Source organism: Sus scrofa, chromosome 18 (assembly GCF_054392235.1).
Source record: "Sus scrofa isolate SSC_HxYL_T2T_F1_AM1 chromosome 18, Sscrofa_HxYL_maternal_Yorkshire_Landrace_v2.0, whole genome shotgun sequence".
Taxonomy (NCBI): Eukaryota; Metazoa; Chordata; class Mammalia; order Artiodactyla; family Suidae; genus Sus; species Sus scrofa.
Window position 1 is genome coordinate 33,264,257 of NC_139400.1, and position 23,372 is coordinate 33,287,628.

Consider the following 23,372-nt stretch of genomic DNA (forward strand, 5'->3'; position numbering starts at 1 on the left):
GGCGTTACTGTGGGCTGTGGTGTAGGTCGCAGACGTAGCTCGGATCCTGTGTTGCTGTGGTGTGTGTAGGCCAGCAACTGAAGCATCGAATCGACCCCTAGCCTGGGAGCTTCCATGTGCCAGGGGTGCGACTCTAAAAAGACCAAAACCAAACAAAAAACTGACGCACAGCTAAAGGGTAATTGTTCTGTTGTCTTACAAAGACAACTACAAAGTTGTGGGGGCTTATCAATGAGGGCCCAGTGGGAAATAGCTGTCACACTCCAGGGGGCAGTTGCAAAGGAGAGGCCCAGGCAGGTTTGAGGGAACCAGCGAGAGGAAGAGGAGGCCCTTGCTACCCGGGGCCTCCCAAGGCAAACGGAGGGAGCTGTGACCTGGGCTGTCACAGAGGCTGTGGGCTCCAGGTGGAGACCGTGCAGGGCAGGAGCTAAGGGAGTGACTGGCCTCTGTCTTTGTCTTCTTTCCCCCTGGTCTCCTGCTGGCCGCTCACCAGCAGGGAAACCCAGAGAGGAGCCGGAGAGCAGAAGTGCATTTGTGAGTATTGAGTTCCCCAAGGCCCAGAGCAGGGTAGACAAGAGGGGGGGGAAAAGCATTTTAGGGCAAAGAGGAATTGCCAACATGTGGGATGTCCAGTCTGCTTTAGGTTTCAGAGTCAGTGTGCTGAAGGATAGTGGTTCTCTCTCTCTGTGTGTTTGGCGGGTGCGCGGAGTTGTACTTATCATATTTCTTTCGGTTTGGAGACACTCTTACTGTTCTATTCTTTACACATGTACCTTTGTAAGACTATGACAAACTTTCCAAACCCATGCAAGTCTGTAGTTTTCTTTCTTTTGTTGGAGAAGTGGGTTGGCTGTAGATGCTGGGGTTGAAATCATTCTCCCTCAACTTCGAAGGCATTGCTCCACAGGTGTTGCTAATGAAAAGTTGTAAGTCCAGTTTCATTTTCGCATGACCCATTTTTCTCCTGCCTCGTATGCTTTTGCTGTTGTCTTTAGGGGGTTCTAAAATGTTACGATAACTCCTTTTGGCTTTTAAAGAACTTGTGCTCGGCACTTATTTACACTCAATATGGCTCCAGGAGTGTGTCTTTCAACTCTGAGAAATTCTTATTTTGTGAACTTGAAATGGAGGGGTGCTGGGCGGCAAGGGTGGTGGTTGCTTTTCTTTACGTTGAGAGACAGCTTCTTGAAAATCATCCTACTGTCTTTATTAGCACATTTAAAGATCTTGGAATGTTCTGTTTGGGTGAATGTTCTAATTTTCAGATTGACTGTCATTAACAAACAAGTGTTTTCATTTGCGTCTTGGCTTTACTTTGGGAACACAGAGTAATGGAAGATTTAGGAGGATCAAAGAACGTAACTGTTGATACTGAGTGCATATTCCCTATTACAGTTTCCTATATGACTTAGTTTTATGTTTGACACTGCTGTGTATTAAGGTATGACTGGAGTAAGGCCCATGGGTCCTAAAATGACCTTGTTATGATGGAATGTAAACATCTGGCTGGAGAAAGGAATTTTTGGAAGAAACATGCTAATTCATTTTTGCCTGCAGGCATTAACCAATAATAGTAAAGCTAATAAAATGTTCTCATCTAGTTATCCAACTCTTTGCAACCTGTGCGTGTGTGTGTAGACAAAGACACAAACACACCGCTCCTATGTCCATACGATTCTGAGTCTGGGATATTTAATGCAAAATAACCAACTTTCAATTAAGCAAAACCCAGTGACGTTGATTATTTTAAGCAGTTTTAAGAGCAAACCAGTAAGGGAGAAATGACGGGAATCGGGAGTGTATTCAGAAATACAACTTGGGAGATACGTGCTAGGGTCTGGGAGAGACCTGAATTCCATTAGTAACTTGTTGGCAGAAGTCACATGATTCTTTGTACAGGGCAAGCCCCTCAGGCCCTGCTCTCTCCCCATATCTATACGAAATGGTTTCAGTAGGAAGGACCATCTGTGTTCCCCCACCCCGCGAGCCAAGTGCCTGACAATGAGAACTGTCGATTCCAGAGTAACTTCTTTTATTCTAATTAAAAATGGCTTTCTTCAGGGTATTTGCTTAACTACTGCATTTTTTACTTGGGTTTTTTTCCCCTCACCTGGAAGTCTACTAGGCCCCCAAATTGTCATTAATTTTAGAATTGCATGTTGCCATTCAGAGGCCTCATAGCAGAACAATCTCAATATCTTCACCCACAAATATAGTCTAAAATGTCAACTCTACATAATGTGCCTGACATTGTTTACCAGGTTCTGAGATGATGCCCTTCAGAGCATGAAGGTTAAAAAGGGAAAAGATGGCTTTTAGAAGAAATGCGAGGATTATATGACATTTCTAAGTCTTGGAGGTTTGAGCTCACCTTAGTTCTCGTCCCGCCTTGGCTGTGAGTGTAAGCACATGGCTTAAGGCCAGTGAGGTGGTAAAGGATGTGGTGTGAGTTCCAACTCAGATCTTGGTGCCTCCAAACCCTTGGACCTTTATGTCAGGTGCTTCCCAAGATGTCTTTTTTTTTTCCTTTCCTCCCCCTTCTTGCAAGATAAGAACAACTTTGTTTCTGGTGTAAGAGCTCTCGTTTGAAATTGTTTTCTTAGATGGTGCTGAAGTCCAGGAGTATGTGGGTATATTGCAGGACAAATCATGTGCCCCTAAAACATTACTCCTTAAAGCCCGACCTAAGGTAATGGGAGTATCCAGAAAGCAGTGAATTTAAAAAAGGGAGTTAAGTTTGTATGGGAAACTGAACAGGAAATCTTAAAATGTCAGGACCTCCTAATTGGAATTCTGAATTCTCAGACTGTCAGAGTCTCACTGCAAAGGAGGTTATTGATCTTGATTCCAAATGCCTGCCTTGGGTGCCTGTGCTCAGAGCTCCCCTTCCCCAAAGCAGTGCTGGATCTGGCCAGGGAAACCGTCATTTAAGATAGGTCAAGCGGAGTTCCTCCTCTCCTCTTCCAGTTGTTTACTGTCTTTTTTTTTTTTTTTTTTTTTTTTTTAATGACTGAGTCTCCAGAATTCTATATATTCTGAATATAGAAGTAATGTCTTATAAAGTCCAGAAACTTGGAGAGATACTTAGGTTCTGACCAGAGGGTAACAGCCCCAAGTGCTGAGCTATTCACCCTGCTGGTCTCCACTCCTATTTTCCCCTGTTGATTATGTTGTAAACACAACTTGGTACCTTGCATTTTTTTTTTCCCCCATCTAGCGCCACATTCTGAATATATTTCTATTCAGAAACTCTAATGTTTCTTAATGTATATACATAACCTCTCTCTCTCTATATATATATATATATAACCTCGTATATACATAACTTAACATTTATATGCTGTGATGAGCATCTGAGTACATCTTGCAGGATGACGGATGGACTTCACAATATGTCTAGACTGGGAATAAAGAATGTGTGCACATTAAGACTTGTAGTATATTGAATAATTTGTTTCCAGAACAAATGTATATACATAGTCCTAGGAATGGTTTGTAACAGATATAATCTCACTGTATCCTTGCTAACTTTGAACATTATAACTCTAAGTTTTCATTTAACAGACATCCAATTCTTACTATTGCTCCATGGTTAATACAACTCGCTATATTCTTTTTGGTTGGTTTGTTTTGCTTTTTAGGGCCACACCCATGGCATATGGAGGTTCCCAGGCCTAGGGGTCTAATCAGAGCTACAGCTGCCGGCCTTTGCCACATCAACACGGGGTCCAAGCTGCATCTGCGACCTACACCACAGCTCACAGCAAGGCTGGATCCTTAACCCACTGAGTGAGGCCAGAGATCAACCCTGCAACCTCATGGTTCCTAGTCAGATTTATTTCCGCTGTGTCACGATGGGAACTCCTAACTTGCTACACTTGACACAAGTGGTATCTTGTTTTCTTTTAAAAAGTTTCAGGTATTGACTTGTCAATGTTTTTAGTCATCATTGGGCCCCATATTGTGAAGGCCCTTGAGGCAAGCTAGGAGCCAAAAACTTGGGGTGTTGTGTCTGAAGAGCCTGTAAGTAGAGGTTTGTGTGCCTAAGAAGATGGGTATATTGGTGATGGAGAAGAGTTTGGTGGCATTTCGGAGGTCGAGGAAAGAGCATGCGTGAAGGTGGTGAATGCAGAGATGAGTGGTGGGAAAACTAGAGAAGGGCTGTGAGATGTGTGAGACAGAAGCAAATGGGCCGATTGAATGAGGAGGATTTAAAGATGATTCTTCGGATCTTGCTAGTGGCACTTGTGTGTTGAGGAACCATTACCAGGATGGGCAACGTGAAGAAGATGTGGGTGTATTCTAGTGAGGATTACGTCGGCTCTGAACAGACAGCCCGATAGCTTCAACCACTGGGCTTTTATGTATCTCTCTTTACAGGATGCATTGGCTGGGGTGGTGACTCAGGGATGCCACCCAAAGCAGGCTCTTGCTATTTGCTGCTCTTCCATCCCTGGCATGTGGCTTGTGCCTCTATGGTTGCCACCACCTGCAGGTCAGGGACTTGTTGCAACAGAAGGAAAGGAGGAGCCATGGAGAGACCTTATTCTGGAAGGGGGTGTCCCTCCCCACCTTGACGACTTTCTGTATCTTTAGCTGTAAGGAAGGCTGGGATAGTGTGGTTTTTTTAAAACTGGCCTCTGTACGAGAGGAAAGCAGAAGGGATTTGGAATGGGAATTAAGCCACTGATAATATGCCAACAAGTGGGCAGAATATACATTAAAGGTTGGCCACATTTGTACAGGAGGCTTTCATGCAGTGGAAGATAGCACACAGATTTCAGACATTGTCGTGGTTTGGAAGACAGGTAGATGCCGTCTACATTTGCTTCATATTCAGTCTTATAACTAAAGGACTTCAGATTCCTGTTTCTAGGCTTTTCTTCCTGAGGATAACACCCTGTACCTTCAACTGCAGGGCCAGAGTCCCCATGACATCCCATCATTCTGGTCCCGTTTGCTGTCATTTTATTAAGTGTCCTCAGTTCTCTAGGGTGTGCTTATAGCGTTAACGGTAGGGTTCTTTGTCCGTGTTTGGAATTTGAATTCCAGTCTGTAATTTGTCAGGTACAATAACCACATTTATCAACTCCTCTCAATGCAAATGAACAGTGGAAGTGCTGGGTGTGACCTGGGAGAGAAGCCAGCCAGCTGTAATGGGCCCCGAGCTCATGAGAACTGCCAAGGTGGATGGGAAGCATTGAATACGTGTCTTCATGGCGGTTGTTGAAGCTTCTGATGTTAATGGCTCTCTGAATTGAAAGCTCCTTGAAGGCAAAGACTCAGTCATGTGCTGCTTTTACATCAGCCGTAGCAGCTACTTCCAGTAGTACACGTAAAGTGCTCCCTAAAAACTTGTGGGATAGACATTGCTTAATTGACACTGTGTTCACTTTTCTTGGGGTGTGAGTAGGTGATCAAGTGCTGCTGGCAGCTGGGGAGGGCAGGCAGAGGTTGATGGACTTAGGAGTTGATGACATCGGAGATTTTTTACCAGGAAATCTGTGGCAATGGCATTTCTGCCGTCCTGAGAAAGAACTCATCAGGGCTCTGAGTACACTTTTAAGAGAGGCTTGGTAAAATGCAAACTAACATTGTTCTTAGATTGTTTTTGCCTAAGCAGATTAAATACACCAAGAAAAAAAGTTTTCCCCCAGATACCTTACAGATTGAGTAGAACTTCAGAATGTGCTAACATACTTTGTAAATAGAACTTTTCAAAATTTGGATAAATGGACCTCAGATTTGTGCTTATGAAAAGTAGTGGGTCACTAACGCAGTTATTAATCACGGACAGAAATGTGAATTTCTGCGTTGTTTCCAGAGAGCTTAGTAAGGAGACCATGTTTAGACCAAATTCCTTTCTTAGCCTTCAGATGCAAGCTGTAGATGCAGAAGGCTGAAGGTTTAATTATTCGTTAACCTGCCTGGGACTTTGGGAAGCAGATTCCACGCTCTTGCATTGAAACTCTTAATAGAACATGAAAAGCTGTACAAGATACTGCAGAGTTTGGTTTTTTTTTTTCCCCCTTGTGAAATCTTCTGAAAGATAGTGTACAGAAGGAAAAAATTTTCCTTCTAGGTTCTTGGCTGAGGCAGTCCATGCAATAAAAGACAAGTTTAAAACCATGTATACTTCTTGTGTACATGGCAGAGACCAGGGAAAACTGAGTAAATTCCGTGAAATGGCCCAAGCTGCCATCTTTTTGTGTCTTTAGGGCTGCAGCTGCGGCATATAGAGGTTCCCAGGCCTAGGGGTCAAATCGGAGCTATGGCTGCCAGCCTACGCCACAGCAACTCAGGGTCCAAGCCGCCTCTGCGACCTACACCACAGCTCAGGGCAATGCCGGATCCTTAATCTGCTGAGTGAGGCCAGGGATTGAACTCGAAACCCTCATGGTTCATAGTCTGATTCGTTTCCACTGCGCCACAACTGGAACTCCCCAAGCTGCCATCTTAATCATTTCCAGTTAAAGACAAGATGTCCAGGGGGAGAGAAGCCAGTTAGGGGAGGTTTCATGTAAATCACAGTAAACAAGGGGATGGTGGTAACGTGGATTTAAGTCAGTTGCCTTATTCCTTGATAAGAAATTCTAGAAGCTTAGTCCCCTTTTCCTGGATCAGGGCGGGAGATGCCTTTGAAAATGGAAATTTCCCTTATAAATGTGTCTTTCAGAAGGGTAACTTGTACTTGGTTTTCAGAGACTCTATTATGTCTGCTGCTGCTTAAAAAAATCTGTTTAAGAATTCTTCTGCCAAAACATATTTTGGGGTGACACTGTCCCCTTCAATAACTTGTGTATAAATCTCCAGGTTTCCTGGATGGGGTTTCTCTTCCCCACCATCCACTGCTTCTGAGTTTATGTAGCGTGAGTTGCTTGAAGCTGCAGGGGTTGCTTTGGTGTCTGGAAACTCTTGAGGGAAGTCAGAGCCTTGTATTTTATGCACGGATGCAAAGTATCAATATGGCACACTAACTTGGAAGTACATAAACTCACAGTGACTTCAGTGAAACAAAGCACGATGGGGGAGCCAAGGGCAATAGCAGCACTAGAGTCTGTTGGACTCTCAGCTCTGCTACTTCCTGCATCTGGTCTTGAGCCTTGGTGAGTCCTGGCCACTCTTCTGGGGAGAATACAGCATCCATCTGGCATGGTAGCCAGTAGATGGGTGGTTGCCACTACAGGTGTTTGCCATTTGGAGGGGAGAGTTTTTCCCTCTTTCCATGTAAATTGAGATTCCAGTTCCTTTGTCCTCTCTATTCTGGCATCTGTGGGCTCCTCAGCGGGGACACCTTCATCGTGCTGGTTGCTGAGCTGGGGAGTTAAAGGCATCACTTTTATTGCGGATGTTTAAAAAACAAGACGTGAGCTATAGGCAAATACTGAATGTGCTGATGAGATCATTGCATTAGACTGAAGGTTCAAACCTTCCCATCCTGGCAAATTACTTTATAGATGCTCTACAGCAGTGGTTACCTTCTGTTCCGCCTAATGCTTCTGTCATCTAGGCACCTCTTAGTCACAGACGTTAACCAGGGCTTTGATGCCTTGACCACTCAGGGCAGCCATTCCTGCTCTATGCCAGCAATACCTTTACTTGCTTCCTTGCTGTATTGGGAAGCAAAATTTGCTTCAAGGAGGTTAAAGTTTAAGTAAACAATTAAGGGCAATAACTGATAAGGCCCTTTGGGTTTGAATAGTAACTTTTCTAATTTTTAGCAGTGTTAGCTGAAGACAGACTTTGATAATCTGTTTTTCTGTATGTTAATGATAACATGAAGAAAAAAATCTGACTTAAGTAGATTAATAGCAAAGGCTTAGTGTGTGTTGACTATTCAACAGAACAGTGGAGTGATGTAGGAACAGTAAACCCAATATTGATACTGGAAAGATGGTACCAGAATCCGGGTTCTTGTTTACGGCAATTGAAGAATGAGCTCCGTGAACACACAAGCAGCAAGCAAGCAAAGTCTTTAGTAAAGAAAAGCAAATAGCTCCCAGGACAGCTGAGAGGGGGGAGAAGAACCCCCTTCCTCTATTGTCCTTGAGGGGTTTTTATTCCTTAAAGATGGGGAGGGGCACCAACGTGGGGTCCAGAAAGATGTGGTTTTCTCCTATTGGCCTTGTTCAGTTACCTGCATCAGTTCTTGTCCAATAGGGCTTTTAGGGTTGGAAATGTCCCCAGTGTTTATGGTTTGTCCTTTTCCTTCCTTAGATTAAGTCACCACTCCTCTCATTCCTTTTTTTTTTTTTTTTTTTTTTTTTTAAAACCAGTTGAGGAGTGGGCTAGAGATTCCCATTTCCTACAGTAAACAAAGTCTTGGGGAGGGCGCATTTCCTACAATAAAACAAGGCCTGGGGAGGTGTGACTCCCTGGAACCCTTAAGCCACAAAGGTTAATCAATACCCATATCAAAGAATGTGATGGAACCTGAGTTACTGTGCTGTCTCAAAATGGGAAAGATGGGGATCTGTACACATAACTGAAGAAAGTCAAAGACCCATCAGTTTGAAAGTTGTTCATGACAGACGCCTTCTGGTAGGAGGTGAGTGAACTAGGGGAGAAGAAATGAATATGAGGAATGATGGAAAATAAAGATTTAGATTGTGGTTTTTTAGAGCAGTGGTTTTCAAACCGTAGCACGCCTTAGTCACCCGAGGAGTCTTAAAATGCACATTCCTGGGCCTACTCCTGGGCCGCAGATAGGGGATGGGGCACAGGAACTTGCATTTTAATAAACACCCAGTTATGGTTACTGGCTACACTGACCTACTTTTGGTGGGGGCTGCTGCAAGGTCACGCATGGCCTGACGTACTGCTGGAAGGAAGTTGGTGCCAACTTTGAGGGTCATGCAAGTGGAAGGGAGCGTTGGTCGACTTGGCTGTGGAAGCAGCTATATTGGGATTCCCAGGGAAGTAGAACCAGTTGGGTATGGGAGTGTGTATGTGTGTAGCACACTGTTTCTTTCTCTGTGTGTGTGTGAGGGGTGAAAGCAAGAGATTTATTGCATGGAACTTGCTCATCTGATTGAGGCCTGGAGTCCCACGAAAGCTGGAGAACCAGGCAAAGCTGGTGATGTAATTCAGTCCAAAGGCCTGAGAAAAATCTATACACAACCTGAAAGTTGAGAGCTATGTGTGTTTTGGGAAAAATGAGGTTTTAAGCCCTGGAGGCAGCATCTCAAGGAACCCGGAGAAAACTGCTCCAGGGAGAGATGAGGAGGGAGCTGGGATACAGAGGAGTTTTGCAGCAAAGGGCAGGTAGTAGAAACAAAAGATGACTACTGCTGACAGAAAACTAGATATTTCCAGTTAAGGAATTGAGTGCTTTTCTATGTATGGGAAGATGGAAAGGTCTGGGCTCGCTGAAATCATTCCTTTGATGGGCACCTCAGCTCTCTGGGGCCAGAATCCTCTGTTTTCATGTCCTGAGGGCTGACTGTCAGGAGTAGCTGCAGTCTGAAGACTGCTAGGTGGCAGGTATTCTTTTTCTTTCCTGAGTTCCCTCAGGGCTCACCTGCTCACCTCTGGAGGTGGCTGCAATCATTGATGACTGTGATGTCCTTTATTTTCTGGTGTGGCAGGAAATATGTCTCAGAATTGAGAGGCTGATGGTGTAAGTCCAAGTCTGAAGGTCCAGGATCTCTGATGTCCAAGGGCAGGAAAAAGAATGGATAGTTCAGCACAAACGGAGCAGATGTGCTCTTTATCCACCTTCATTGTTCTCTCTGGATCCTCGGTGGCTGGGCTCGTGGCCCCCAGCATTGGTGAGGACAGTCTTTTACCCATCTTCTGATTGCGGTACCAGGCTCTTTGGAAAACACCCTCCCAGGACACACCCAGAAATAAGACACCTGCTATTCTTTCATCCGGTCAAGTTGACACACAAAATTAACCATTATATCAGCTTTAGTATTTTTTATATTTTGTTTCCTGGAACTTCCTTCTTGACTGTGTTCAGCCTGTTTGATTTTTTTTGTCTGTTCCTTACCAAGATGTAACTCACTGGTCTGCCTCTTCCTTTAAATTTTTGGTTCCCTATTTGAAGGGTTACTCACATAGTCTATTTCACAGCTTATTTCACAATTCCTTTATCTCTATAATAATTCTCATGCTGAGTTCCTGAATATACATAGTTCATTTAAAACCTTGAGGTGGCTTTTCAAACGCCTCATTTAGATTTCCTGTTAGACCCTTTCTGCATCTAACTAAAACTTGGTTTACTTTTGAGATTTACAAAGTATACGCATCAAGATTCTCAACATTTGTAAAATACTTACTGTAATTTTCTTGGTATTTGAGAGATTTATACCTTTTGCTTTAGGCAGCAATTTAGTATACAATGTTTTTGGCATATGAAGCAGTTTTTCTTCTACGAGGTTGTTAAATCAGTTTTATCTTTTTATTCCTTAGAGTAGGGATGAATAAACTTTGCTTACTAGATTTTATAGTACCTTTATCACTTTATATTTGAACATCCTCAGCATTTAACTTTAATATGGACTAAATGGAATATGTAAGAGGCAATGGTTGCCATTTATTACCTTACATTACAATAAATGTCCCTGAAAGTTAATCGTGAAATTCCTGAAGATAAACAGGTAGAACTCACCGTATTTCCTTACTCCTGAATTTTTAAAGTATGTATATGCTCCATTTTTCTCCTTTGATGTTTTAACTACTGTGTTGATGCTACATCACTCAACTTTCTTTTTTTTTTTTCCTGGGGCTGCACCCACAGCATATGGAGGTTCCCAGGCTAGGGGTCTAATTGGACCTGTAACCACCAACTCATGCCAGGGCCACAGCAACGTGGGATCCGAGCCTCGTCTGTGACCTACACCACAGCTCACGGCAACGCCGGGTCCTCAACCCACTGAGCGAGGCCAGGGATCAAACCTGCCACCTCATAGTTCCTAGTCAGATTCATTAAGCACGACGGGAACTCCTCTGTCTCTTCAAACACTTTCTCTTTTTAAAAGCCTTTCTCCTTGTTGGTCTGCACTCCTGCAGTCCTTCAAGCCTCATGCTTGTTCAGCTTCAAGACTGAAAAAAGACTGGTGTCAGCAACAGGGACATCAGTGGTTTAATGGATGGGGGATCTTATAGTCTGAAGCAGGGTCCTAGAGCGACACCTACCTAATATGCTGGGTGGAGGGCACAATGTAGCTGTCGTCTCCCCTCCCAGGGGGAAGGGGGGGAGATTGTCAGTTATAGGGGGACTTGATGTCAGGTTGCCTCATTAGTTACCAGGAGAACCAGCAGAATCCCCCTGCTCCCAACCCCATTGATACGAACAGTCACTAGCTGGGGCCTGGGGCAAGTATATAGGAAGTACACCGTGCTTACGGTATAAGTGATACAGGCACTGGTCCAGCAGTGGGGGGACATACAGAGAGCAAGAGGATAGCCATCTTGAGTGACCTGCCATACTCTCCCTCCCCTACATACCCTGCACAGCCCTTACCATCTCAACCCACCTGTCTTCCAGGATGTTCCTAGGGTCAGGTATGTAGAGGGGCATTGCTACTAGATCCCGCAAATACAATACAGAAGGAAAGGCCACCCCTGGTTTTTACAAACCCATAGCCACCCTTGTGGGGAGGGGAAAGCCCAGCTTTAAAGGAAATATTCTGGTGGTCTTGCCAGGAGTCAGCAGTCACAGTACAGTCTGCCACCCCATGTTCTGTCGAGTGCCATTAGAGGTGGACCCGAACAATCCCACTGGTGGGACTTGTGTGTCTAAAAGCCAGCCTATTATTCCATTCTACACAGTATAGCCCAGGGTGCTCACGGACATGTGCTGATGGGGTCCTTGGGGATTGGCATCCTGGATTAGGGAGATGGTGGGTCTTTTTCCCCCATAGTCATCAGTAGTCACATTAGCTGGGTCCATTTGTCGTGGAAGTTCAGAAGAGGATGACCGTGACATCTTGCAGACCCAGCAGTTAGATTCATTTTGCAGTGGGCCTGATGTCTGACTCCCAAAGGAGAGACTAACTTAAAAATACAAATGAGGCTTCTTAAGTGAAAAACGAACAATAAGTATGGGACACCATGCTTTAGGGGGCTGCTTTTAATGGGGTGATGAGAAAAGGCACCAAGAAGATCGTGACATATGAACTCGTTTATAGAGAAGAAGAAAGGGGAGGAGTTCAAAGGAGTGGGAGTAGGAGTGGTGGCGGGTATGTTGGGAGGGTTTTGTAAACGGATGAAATTTGCAGTGTAATGGGTGTTGGGGAGGAGGTAAAGGTGCACTTAGAAATCGGAAAGGTCAAGTTGTGGATGTTCCTGAGTGCCGTGCAAGGAAACCTGGACTTTATTTTTTGTCTTTTTAGGGCTGCACTCTATGGCATATAGATTCCCAGGCTAGGGATCCAATCAGAGCTACAGCTGCCGGTCTAGACCACAGGTGCACAGCAAGGCAGGATCTGAGCTGTACCTGTGACCTGCACCACAGCTCATGGCAGTGAGGATACTGAGCGAGGCCAGGGATTGAACCTGCATCCTCATGGATACTACTCAGATTCATTTCTGCTGAGCCATGACGGGAACTCCAAAACCTGGACTTTCTGAAGATAATAACGAGGCTCGGTGTGCACGGTAGCACAACGATGGAGAGGTCTGAGCTGGCACGTGATCTCGGAGGATGATGTGGTACGGATTCTGCAGTGATGTCCTGCAGCCACCAATCTAAGAACTTGTGAGATTTATCAGCTTAAGCCATTATCTGGCTTTTGGTGACAATAACCCCTCTTCCTCCTCCCTGAGATTTGTGGTGGGAGAATTGAGGGTATTTATTTGAATCAGATGTATCAGTGGGGAAATGGTAAAAAGCCTTACCCTGAAGGTTCAGATCTCTCAGAAGTACCTTGTTCTTGAGCCTGGTAGCAGCTTATGGAATAATAAATTACAAAAACATACACACACACCCATGCATATATATATATAGACTCCGCAGTAAGCAAGCCTTAGAAATGATTTTGTTAAATCTCTTGATTTAGCTCTTTCTTTAGGCCACATCTTTATTTACAACGGAGCTTTGCTTAATCTCTTAAAACTGCCATATGTCAGTTTCCCCCCTTTGTCTCTTGGACTTGAATATTTGACCTTTGTAGCCACATTATGCTTCCCAGATTTCCAGTCTTTGGTGTAACTTTGGACAAACCTTTGAATACATTATATCCCAGTTCCTGGCCACAAACTATGTAACCTAGGATACGTCATATAGATAGAGACAAAAAGAAGTGTTTTCTACTTACTACTTTCCAACCTAGTATTTAAGAGCCAGTCTTCTAAAATATTTCCTGTGCATTAATACTGGATATCAAGGATATTTTAATATTCTTGGTGGTATTGTGCATAGCCGTTGATTAATCTGCCTTGTTATGGCATGCTTTTATGACACAGGAACCCTTAGAAGTAAATCGGGATATGTCTTCATTAGCAGTCAGGAACTTGTTATGTTGAAATGAGGATTCTAATTTGAAGTACCCCTCTTAGAGTAAAGGGCAAGTGGGCTGGCTGCTCTAACTTGAAAACCGTAAAAACTGATCACTGATTTTTAGAAGATGAATTTTAATATCAGCGTGAAATCCAAGATAAGTCTGGGTCGTGTTGCTACTCAATTAGTTTGCTTACGTCTGTGACTTTTAACCCCAAATGGAAGATTCAGCCATGCCCCCCAGGCAGGGCTTGTTTGTCCCTTGTTGGGGGCCTCTGTAAAAGGAGCTGGGAACAGAGGGCCATACATTCAGCTTTGGGTTGGGCTTGTGTTCAGTCCTGTTCTCATCTTGGTGCCCCAGTTGCTTGGAAACTGGATTCCTGTGACGGTCTCTCTGCTGGGTACCCCGCTTTCCTTTCAGCTATGCTGTACTCATCCTGAGCTCCTTGTTTGCCTTTTTGTCATACCTCTTAGTTCATAATGCCTTCCAGCTTGCCTTCCACCCGGATTCTGTTTTCACTTTCAACTTTTGAATACTCCCCATCCCCGACACCTGCCCTTTGATGTAGACTCAATTCCTACTTCAGACCTGCTGTTAGACCCAGGCCCTTTTTACTCTCTCTTCATTAACTGACTCTTCTTTTTTCTTGCTCTTTTATTCTGATCTGTGTGGAATTTTAAGTTAAGGCTTCTGTAGTCTGTCTTGTCAGATGACTTAATTTTATGGCGAAATTACTTTTCCTCTGTCAGACGTATCTGGCATGATAGCGTAATTCCTCAAGGGAGTGAACTCTTTGTTAGGGATATCTCACATGCTTTGCTTGCTGTGCAATTTAAAATACTCTTCTTTATCAAGTACCAATTTCGTCTCTCTTAATTGTTACTCTCTCCAAAAGGTAACACTTTATTATCCTGAGACAACTTGTCTCATGATTTCAGACCAAGGTGTATGTGTGTGTGTGCCAGGTTATAGCTGAAGAACTTAGTTATTAAGAGTTTAGCCAAGGACATATTGGAAAACTAGAGATGAAACTAAGACCACACGTCCCAGCTCCTGCTAATTGTTGATTCATGTAGCCCTATCTAGGAAGAACTATAAAAACCAAAATTTTTGGAAATGACTTTTGGTTATTTGGTGCTAATGCAGAGCCTGTTAGCATGGGCTGGTGGGTAAGCTGATGGTCTTGATTCCTTAGCCTCTTTTTTTTTTTGGGGGGGGGGCCACTTGGCTGTTAGTGGTGTTTGGAGGCTTAGGGGCCATGGGATATAGGAAAATGATAAGAATTCTTCTTGAGCTATGAGACTAGAAGAAAATTCAAATATGAGAATGAGTAAAACCTAAATCTCCAAGGAAAATAAAATAATGTTGGAGGCCTAGTATGCAAACGTAACTTTAAAAAAAAAAAAAAACAAACATGCACTTAAAATCTAAGTGAGGACACTGAAGTTACTTTGATCATCAGGGACCAGTGGTCCTTTTTAAAGGAAAAAAAACTAACATCACCTTTTCTATCCTGAAATATTCATAAATTATATATCTGTATTAAATAATGGTAAAATATATAATTGAAGTTGGTGTAGTGCTCAATCCATAGTATTAAGTAAAAATAATTTAGTAAAGTAATATGCAAATCAGTATTTAATTACTTGGGCATAACTACCCTGAAGATATCATTTAAAATGCATGCACTTGTATTTTACTTTTTAAAAATTTGAAGTATAGTTGATCTACACTTGGTTAATTCTTACTGCACAACAAAGTACTTCAGTTACCCATTTTTTCAACATTGCTTTGTTCTATCACAGAATATTGAATATAGTTCCCTGTGCTATGCAACAAGACCTTGTTTGCCCATTCTCTATATGAGTTGGCATCTGCTAACCCCAGCCTCCTCCTTGGCAGCCACAAGTCTGTTCACTGTGAATTTGTTTCATAGATGAGTTCATTTGTGTCATATTTTAGATTCCACATGTAAGTGGTAGCATATGGTGTTTGTCTTTCTCCTTCTGACTTCATGTGATCTCTAGGTCTATCCATGTTGCTGTGAATGACGTTTTTTATGGCTTAGTATTCCTTTGAATATATGTGCAAGCAGTACATACTTATCATTTTTAAAAGTTTTATTGAAATAGAGTTGACTGACAGCATTGTAATAATTTCTGCTCTACAAAGTGATTCAGGTATACATATATACACAGCAATTCTTTTTCAGATTCTTTGCCCAGATTGGTTATCACAGAACATTAATACACTTCCCTGTGGTTTACAGTAAGTCCTTGTTGACCATGCATTCAATATACAATAGCGTGCGCTCTTTATCTTTTTTTTTTTTTTTTTCTTGAAGCCGCTCCCGCGGCATATGGAGGTTCCCAGGCTAGGGGCCGAATCGGAGCTGTAGCCGCCGGCCTACACCAGGGACACAGCAACACGGGATCCAAGCCGCCTCTGCAACCTACACCACAGCTCACGGCAACGCCGGATCGTTAACCCACTGAGCAAGGGCAGGGACCGAACCCGCAACCTCATGGTTCCTAGTCGGATTCGTTAACCACAGAGCCACGACGGGAACTCCCAATAGCATGCACTCGTTTGAATAAAATCACTTTGCTGGCAATCACCACTGCAGACTGATAAAGGTAGATGCTATTGATGTATTCAGAACCATGGCCAGCAACATGATTTTCCAAACCAGCAAATAGCCATTGATAAATTTTTTAGTAAAACAATGTTGTATATCTGTATGTTAATAAACCCGTGCACTTTGGTTATATAAACTTAGTGTTAGACAGGAAATCACATACTGTTTGAGCCTATGTGGATGTCCTGGAGGATGTTTGAAGCCCAGGACTGTCCTTCATGTAGCAGATTTAGTGTTCATTCTAAAATCGGAATAAGCTAAGTTGTTACTTTACAAGCATTTACTTCTAGGGTAAAAATTTTGTGTGGTGAGGCAGTGACCTTAGAAGAGGAAAAGGCTAGTGTTGCCAGGACAGGGTGTGTGAGAGTGTCTCAGTTCTTAGGCGTGGATTGACTTATACTTAGATGTACATTGAGGCTTTACACACACGCACATGCACTCCCCCATCATACTGCCAGCGCCCATGCCCTGGGGAAGTTGCTTTTGCAGCACACTCTGGCCTTGCTGTGTAACTAGCCTTGACGAATGGGATTTTACCAAATAATCCAGTCACAGCTGAGTTGAGCCACATAGGATTATGAGAAATAATTTTTATTTAAAGCCCTTAAGTTTTAGAGTGATTTATAACACAAGAGATGTCGGGGACCTAAGTCCAGGCAAGAATTTACTATGGGCTAGATGTTGTATAGTGGAATGAATGTTAAATTTGAAGTTAGAATACTGGCTAACAGTTGTAACTGTGAGATGTTTCTCTAATGTCTTCAGAATGTCTTCAGCTCTTTTCACATTTAACTCCCTTTTTAAAAAATTACCTGTACACATTGGACAATTTTATTTTATGGCTGCACAGGTGGCATATGGATGGTCCCCGGCTAGGGGTCAAATCAGAGCTGCACCTGTGGCCTATACCACACCACCACCAGATCCAAGCCTCATCTGTGAGCTACACTGCAGTTTGTGGCAATGCCAGATCATTAACTCACTAAGTGAGGCCAGGGATTGAACCTGCATCCTCACAGAGATAATGTTGGGTCCTTAACCCACTGAGCCACAATGGGAACTCCCTAACTCAATTCTATATCAGCCTTTGGCTTTATTCACTTACAAAATGCTACTGCATTTAACAATCCAAGCCTTTTCTGCTTCTAACTTGCAACACCCAGATTCATAGAATTTGTGTGTTAGGGTACAGTCCTCTGATTTTATGCTAGGCTTGTGGCCATTCATAATCTGATTCTGCCAAGCACTGCATTCATCAGATCCAGTTGGGCTAAACATGTCATGGTCCAGATTTTTTCTCGGCTGTGAGTCATAGAAACAAAGGTGTGGGAGTGGTATTACAAGTGAAAATGTTTCAAAGTACTTGAGGGCCTTGACTAGGGAATGGGAAACTTATAAAGATGGCCAGACTCTGTCTGCGACTGGATGGCCTCTCCCCCATCTCTGGTCTCATTTTTGGCACCGTAGTCTGATAGTCTGTTTCTTCATGTATATGACTCTTAAATAGCTTTGGACTTGACATGTTACTACACTAGCTGCCAGCAGATTGCCTAGAAAGAGTGGTTCTGGATGCCTGGGAGAGAGGGAAACTCTGACCCAGCTTAGGGGGCAAGCATGCTGAGAGGTGGCAGTAGGGTCATATGTACACGTGGGGTTGCCTCTGGCTGGGACAAAGACATTCTCACAAGGACATTGCATTTTTTTTTTTTTTTCCTGAAGAGGTTAACTTTTTTCTTTTGCTTATGTCCTTAATTTACAAAGCCAAAGTCAGCAGTGAAATCGTGGGATACTGACAGCTGTTTCAACTTGTCCTATTTGTCCTATAGAACACCCATGACTGAGGGTGGCAAGATAATGTCCATTCTGGCAGTGGAACCAGGAAGAATGGTATCTGAAATATTTCTGGCAAGAAGGGGTGCAAAATACCCTTCTTTTTAGTAGCTCTTAGCTCTTAAGTTATAAGGTGTGGTTCAGACACTGAGATGCAGTCAGTGTGAGACATGGATGTAGCTTCCTCTTCTCCTCAAGGGCAGGGCTAGAGAAGGAGATGGGCTTTCCCCCTAGTCCCATAGATTCCACCCGTGGTTGCACATTAGTCACTTGGTGAGCCTTTAAGACAAGCCCCATTCAGAACAAGTGTATCATAACTCTGCAGCTTGGCCTGGGTATTGATTTTCTTTTCTATGTTCTCTAGATGATTCCAATGTCGGTCACAATGAGGGATGACTTTGCTATCTTTTCTTGCTCCAGTTCTAGGCTGGCCCATTGTCCAGCATAAGGCTTTTATGTTCTGGTAAGATTTGTGGCTTATCTGTGCATCTCAAATGCGCTGGTTCTATGGATAAAAATTCTGTTGATTTGTTAAGCAAATACGAAAGGTGAAACTTGGCAGATTGGTAGGAATTAGATATGCAGAGCCTTTAGCAGGGATTTAGGCTTTATTCTGTAAAATGAGATCTAGTGAAGTGTTTAAAAGAGGGAAATAAGGTCAGGTTTTAGAAAAACTCTTCTGGGCAAACAAGAAGGATAGATGAGAACAAGGCTGGGTGAGCATATGGGAAGGTCTTGGTAAACACATGACAAGCCGAACTAAGAGGTAAAGAGATACTGTGGTGTGTTAAGAGGATCAATGGGATTTAATCATGGATTGGATGAGGGTGAGGAAAAGGGTAGGGATTTGATTTTCATCTTTGGGATTGAGTGATGGTGGCTGCTGGTGGGTTTCCTCAAGGTTAGGAATATAGAAATAGCAGGGGTGAGTTGGACAGCGCTGTGATCCAGGCACTTGGATGGGAATCGCTGGCTTTTGAGGTCTAGGCTGATTCAGATTAAGCCCCCAGGAAAGGGTCATGAGCTAGTAGTCAGTTAGAAGGATTTCAAAGGGAGTTGGTAGTCTGTTTCTTCTGAAACAGTATCCTGTCTGGTTAGAGGAGGTAATCCACTAGATCTGAGTTGCTTTGCCTGGCAGCCAGATTCCCGGGGAGGACTTTCTGTGCAGCACATGGAAGTTCCTGGGCCAGAGGCCAAATCAGAGTGGCAGCTAAGGCGGCAGCATCTGTGGCCTGTGCTGCAGTTTGTGGCTACGCCAAGTCCCCAACCCACTCAGGCTAAGGATTGAACCATAGTCTCAGAGGAAAGTATTAGGTTCCTGACCCACTGAGCCACAGCAGGAACTCTGGGTTCTTTTTTTTTTTTTTTTTTTTTTTTTTTTAATGGCTGCACCCACAACATATGGAAGTTCCCAGGCCAGGAGTTGAATCCAAGCTGCAGCTGTGACCTACACTGTAGCAATAACCAAGTCCTTTAACACACTGTGCTGGGCCAGCATTGAACCTGTGCCTCCACAACCACCTACACCACTGTAGTCGGATTCTTAACCCTCTGCACCAGAGAAACTCCCAGACACTATTAATTAATAGTATATCAAGTTTGTCACCTATATTTGTGTCATCAAATATCCCTTCATTCTAAAGTTTGGTTGTAACTTTTTGACAGTAGAAAGTGACACTGCATAGTTTAGAATCTATAATCATACTGTCAGACTGCTTACATTTCTAACTTAATATCTTAGGCCATTTTTGCTAGCTTTTTCCATTATGGCAGGTGTGTATAAGTGTGTGGCTTTCACTCTCTCTCATCCTTAGATATTGTTGAGGGGAAATTTTTTTCTGTGTGCTTTTGGTAGGAAGGAAAATTGTCCCATTTACTAGGCCTTTGCCCAGCCTTCATTCAGAAACAGGAGTCATCCGGAATTCACAGAAAGCATTGTTCCTTTAATGAAGCATTTTGTTTTTCCAACTCAGGTGATCCTGAAAATCTACGTAATCTCTTAAATGCTTTAGTCATAGGAGATGAAAGCATTGTTTTCTTTTGTGTCGTCTTCTACCTTCAGATATAATGGTTGTTTTTGATTTGTGTCCCTGATTGTGGTTCCCTTTTGGAAACACTGCCCTGGTATTGTGGTTACTGAAAGGCTTAGCAGGCTCTCTAGGTTATTTCCTCTAATTATCTTGAGAGCAAAATTATGATTGTTTCCAAACTAAGCATTGCCGGGGCCCTTATTGGGTAATGAAGACGATGTTTCCTTTTCTCATTTTCTTCCTTCCTTTATATGCCTCAACCTGTATTTGGTAGGGTAATGGTCTTTGAGTTTCTAAAATATGTTAACATGCAACACTTTGGCCATATCAACTTTCTCACTTCATTTTTAATACATTGGTTCACGTGCTTATAACCCTAATATAAGAGATGTGCTTTATTTTTCATGTCATACTATAAGCACTGTCTACATTGGACAACATAATAGCTTAATGGGTCTTTCCATATTGTCGCATTTTTAGTCGTTATCATTTTAAATATTTTTTGGTGTTAAGCGTCAGAGTTTAAGATGGTTAAAGAGGAAGAGGTGGGAAGGTTTTAGATTGTCAGGGGGCTTTTACTTTCAAGGAAGGGTCTGAAGGTAGCAAGAATAAAGCTGCACACCAGAACTTAAAGCAGAAGAGAGGTCATGAGAATGGGCTTCCCAGCTGCACTAGATATCTTCTGTTTGCTCCTCTAGACCCACTTTCCATCCACTCTTCTCCACCCTGCTCTCTGCCCCAAGGACAGGCCTGTATGGACTCTTGTCCTCTGGGTTTTTGGTTGAGTTGGAACCTGGCAGAAGGTACAGAGAGGAAAGAAGTTCAAGTGTTGATTCCCTGTCTCGCCTTTTAAGGTCATCTGGAGTGGGCTGTGTTCCTTAGCCAAAGCTCAGTGCTCCCCACAAAGTCACCATCTGACTATTTCTCAGGGTTGCAGTAACTGCTCCTGTGCCGCTTCCTTTTCAACCTAGGAGTGGTAATGGCTCAGCTGTCGCTACTGTATGCCAAGGTACCGATCCTTGGTTCCCTTGTATCCACACCTTGGAAATCGCCCTTTTGCAAACACATCCTCCTCCTGTAATCTCATGCTGTAAGTCTGTCTCTTTCTTCTGTGGACATCGATGTCATGTGCTGGTCACATTAGTTTGCTTAGAGTAGAAAACTTTGGATACCATACTTAAGAAGCATAATTCCTCTTGAGTTTAATTGACTCTGGCTGTAGTTCTTTAGTTTCTTCCTTCTTAGGATGGTGTTAGAAGGGAATGGCTAGGAATCCCAGTCAGTTTTTCTTTGGCTATTTTATGGTGTACACTGGTTACTCAACTTTCCCCCCGCATAATCAGATCATTGGATTTTCTCTCTCGACTATTTTCTCCAGCTGCTTACAGCAAAGCTTGAAGGAAATTAACACCCCTACAGAAATTTAATACTTGATGTTCATTTCTACCTCTATTTTGATAAATTGGCTTAAAATATATTGTAGCTATAGCATGTTTCGTGCTATAAGGTATAGATTTAAATGGAAGGCTATCTATGGTGATAGCAACACCTTCCAACTCTTCAGTGGTGGTTTTTTTTTGTGTTTTAAAGGTCAACATAGTCTCATATGGAAATTCCTGGGCTAGGGGTTGAATTGGAGCTGCACCTGCTGGCCTACGCCACAGCAATGCTTGATCCAAGCTGCATCTGTACCTACATCTCAGCCTTGTCTTTCTTTTAGAATATTAGGCAAGTTTATTCTTTCAAATCAAGTTTTTATTTTATTAATGAATTTTTATTGATAATGCTTATATTTTCTGTTGTATTAATCAACTAAGTTAATGCACATTTTTGCTGTGTTTAGATTTTTCATAAAGGAGCATGCATTCTGAAGTTATTTCTTACAGTATAGCAATGTTAGATAATTTGGTTGGTTGTATACTCTTACTCAGTTTCAGTATTTTATAATTTTTGTTGGTCTTGTGGATTTTTGTTGATTTCTACCTAGTTGCTGTTATACGAGAATGCAGCTTATATTATGTACATGGCTTCACTAAATACTGTTAATTTTACCTTGATCTTTTCTGTGGATGTTAAGTCTGTGAATAATCATTTATAGTATTTACTGTGCTGTTTCACATCATCGCATTGAGAATTTCCAAAGCGATACTAACAATGATGGTAGTAGGCTTCTTACTGAAGCTGATTGTATTTGAAGAGAAGTGCTCTAGTTTTCCCTGATGAGGCATGTTTTAGCTTTGGTGTGACATATTTTATCATGTTTATCAACTTCTATTATTTTTAAAATGTTTTAATTGGAAAAAGTAATGTAAAACTATAAACCCTCCTGCTTCCCCCCCCCCCGATAAATTATACAGTAACACAATCCCATGTAAATTGGAGGCTGCCTCTATGTGGCCTTAATTTGTGGTGTGTAACTTTTTGGGGTAACATTAGTCTAAGTATGCTAGTGCTAATCTCTCAGATGGGCCGTGCTGGGCATCTCTACTGTTTATCTTAAGGAGTTTTGGTGCCACTCTGGCACCCTTGAGCCCCCTCTTTTCTCTGATATACAAAAAGCTGGGGGAATCTGGAAGTTGGAGAATGGATTTTTTTTTAAGTGTTTTTGTAAAATGCGGTGCTAGATATTCTATGCGATGCTGGAAGGCCATCATTTAATAGTCTTTTATCCAGAATTAAAAATTTCTTTTAATGCTAATACTAGTGTTGTTTTAAATTGTTTTGTTTAGTGATGGTTGGAGAGTATGTGGGGTGGTGATGGGCATTGCAAGTGGAAAGTGGATCTACAGTTATTAAAGTAAATATGTTAGACCAGTGAGACATGCATGGCTCATAAATACCCATGTAAACATATAAATATATTTAGTCTCTTGGCTGACAAAGTGTTGTACTCTTTATTATAAATTAAAAAAAAGTAAGTAACATTTTGGTACTTCTATCAACTAGATGCTTTTAGTAATCTTTACCTACAGCTGAATTACTTAAGCTTGAAAAGTGATCTATATTCTACAGAAAATGAATTCTAAAGATGTAAGATAACCTCTCAGATGATTTACTGTTACATGTAAATTTTCACATGCATCATTTACTAAGTGTTGAACAAATACGAAAATGGAGGCGCCATGAAATTTTCTTATCATTGCAAGTAGATTTGTCTAAAGACTCAAGTCTTCAGTTGGTTGTCTCTATTTCCTGTCTTGCCAAAATGTAAAATCAAAGGTAACTTGTATTCTAATACTTAAGGGGTTTGTTTTCCCATAATCTAAAATTTATAAAACTCTATTTCTTTTTTCTTTAAAAATTTAATTTGCTTACATAATTAATGCTGACCTCCCTGTAGAAAAATATTTCCTAATCTTTTCTGTCCTTAGCATACTTGGACAAAGGGTATTTGCATAGGACTTGGAGGTAGCTGGAAAGGCCACC

The 23,372-nt window shown here is 42.4% G+C and overlaps 1 protein-coding gene and 1 long non-coding RNA gene across 34 annotated transcripts in view; both read left to right on the forward strand.

Annotated features, from left to right (window-relative positions):
- Positions 1-23,372, forward strand: part of CADPS2 (calcium dependent secretion activator 2) — a 489,830-nt gene that overhangs the window by 16,010 nt on the left and 450,448 nt on the right. The gene's annotated exons all lie outside the window — the stretch shown is intronic.
- On the forward strand, positions 8,243-14,861 carry LOC146394971 (uncharacterized). Its single transcript, XR_014834400.1, has 2 exons — positions 8,243-11,876; positions 11,949-14,861. It is a non-coding gene; the product is annotated as an uncharacterized LOC146394971 (long non-coding RNA).